Source organism: Henckelia pumila, chromosome 1 (genome assembly GCF_033568475.1).
Source record: "Henckelia pumila isolate YLH828 chromosome 1, ASM3356847v2, whole genome shotgun sequence".
Taxonomy (NCBI): domain Eukaryota; kingdom Viridiplantae; phylum Streptophyta; class Magnoliopsida; order Lamiales; family Gesneriaceae; genus Henckelia; species Henckelia pumila.
Window position 1 is genome coordinate 28,110,899 of NC_133120.1, and position 2,404 is coordinate 28,113,302.

The 2,404-nt window shown below is 28.4% G+C and overlaps 1 non-coding gene across 1 annotated transcript; it reads right to left on the minus strand.

The window, feature by feature from the left end:
- Nucleotides 1-2,030: 2,030 nt before the first annotated feature.
- On the minus strand, nt 2,031-2,141 carry LOC140876842 (small nucleolar RNA R71). The gene has a single exon (XR_012149074.1). It is a non-coding gene; the product is annotated as a small nucleolar RNA R71 (small nucleolar RNA).
- Nucleotides 2,142-2,404: the final 263 nt, after the last annotated feature.

Here is a 2,404-nt window from a genome sequence, read left to right on the forward strand (position 1 = left end):
CAGCTTGGAGTAAAAATATCATAAGTATTTCATATTTTATCCAAAAGGGGTGAATGAGTTGTCCAAACACATCTACACAAAATATCCTACGTGTTTTATGTTGAAAAGAAAGGCTGAATCGGTGGGCTAAGGCATCAAACATGCCAATTAAAGTTGGGTCATGGTATTGACATTCAAGGAGACAAGCACCCACCAACTTTACTATTTCACATTTAATGAGCCTTGGACTCTTCCTCTCATTTGGCCTATAAATAGATGTGTTGTATAAGCTTTGTAGTGTGCAAGAGTGTAGAGAATTCTTCATTTGTAAAATAAATATTGTGTGTGTGAGAATAAAAGTTTGAGTGTGCAAGTTTCTCAAGTTCAAGTATGAAATTTCTTTTATCTTTATTCTTGAGTTTCATGTTCATGGAAAGCTAAATCTTTTTATGTCAAGGTGAAAAGGTTTCATTGTTGGTCAAGTAAGATTGTCTATATTTTGTATATTCTTTTCTTTTCTATTTTTATTTTTACTAATTGATCTTTATTTGTAGGTATAATTTTGGATGATTTGTTGTTATCTATTTACATCAAATGCTTGGTACCTTGAATGTGGTTACCTTGATTTGTTGTCAAATATGATACAATAAATACTACAATAATTATATACTATAAATATATGTATCTATTTATAATAAAATCATATATATTATTTAGACGATAGCGTGACACTGTCGGTTGTTCTAAATAATATATTGTGATTTGAACTAACATTTACTTTTTCGCATCTAACTTTTACTTTATCGCAACTAACATTTATTTTTCCGCAACTAACATTTACTTTCTCGCATCTAACTTTTACTTTTCCGCAACTAACATTTACTTTATCGCATCTAACATAAAGTCATATATTTTATTTAGACGATAGCGTGGCTCTGCCGGTTGTTCTAAATAAAATATTGTGATTTGATCTAACATTTATTTTTATGTCAATTTATATTTATGCATTTATATATATATTATGGGTACCATGTATTAAATATCGGTTGATATTAATATAGTGGGAACTATATTATATGATATACTTGTTTAAATATTTAATTGTTCTTTTTATGTTTATATTTATTCATCTATATATATATTATGGGTACCATGTATTAAATATCGGTTAATCTGATATTAATATAGTGGGAACTATATTATATGATATACTTGTTTAAATATTTCATTGTTCTTTTATGTTTATTTTTATTTTAGTTTCTTTTATTTATTTTTATTAAACAATCTTAAATAAACCAACAATGAACCTTTGAAACCTTGACAATTTTATAATTTGTGTATTTGAAGTTTTATAATAATATTTTCATCTATAATATATTATTGCTAAAATTAAACTTACAACATCCTCTCCGTGGATCGATCTCGTACTCACGAGTATATTACTTGCAGACAACCTACACTTGGGTGAATTACAATTTAAGTTGTAGCAAGTTTTTGGCGCCGTTGCCGGGGAAGTATAAATTAAGTTTAATTTTGTTATTATGTAAATAGTATGTTGTTTTTAATTGTATGATTGTTTGGAGTCGTAAACAAAGTGGTAGACTTGTTCGAGTAACTGAAAATATTTTAAACATGGACGATAATTCTAATAATCAAGATGATAATAATAATAATAATCATCATCAAGAACATGAACAACCAAGAACACTTAGGCACCATATGAATCCAATAAGAACTAGTACACCATCTTGTTTAGTTTTTCCTCCTGATGCATCTAATTTCAATTTTAAGCCACAAGTCATTCAACTTTTACCAAATTTTCATGGCTTAGATTCTGAAAATCCATATTTGCATTTAAGAGAATTTGAGGAGGTTTGCAACACTTATAATGATCAAAATTGTAGCATGGATACTGTTCGATTAAAGCTTTTCCCTTTTTCCTTAAAAGATAAAGCTAAAACATGGTTGCAAAATTTGAGATCAAGTTCAATAAGATCATGGGAAGAAATGCAACAACAATTTCTAAAAAAGTTTTTTCCTTCCCATAGAACAAACTCTTTTAAAAGACAAATTACAACTTTTTCTCAAAAACAAGGGGAAACATTTTATCAATGTTGGGATAGATATAAAGAGTTACTTAATACATGCCCACATCATGGTTTTGAAATATGGAGAATAATTTCTCACTTTTATGAAGGTTTAATACCTAAAGATAGGCAAATGATAGAATTCATGTGTAATGGAACTTTTGAAGATAAAAACCCAAATGAAGCTATGGAATATTTGGAGTCATTAGCAGAAAATGCTCAAAATTGGGATAATATAGGCTCAATTGAACCACCAAGTAAAACCAATAATTCAACAAATGGGGGTGGTATTTATCATCTTAAAGATGATGTAGATGTTCAAGCTAAACTTGCATCTT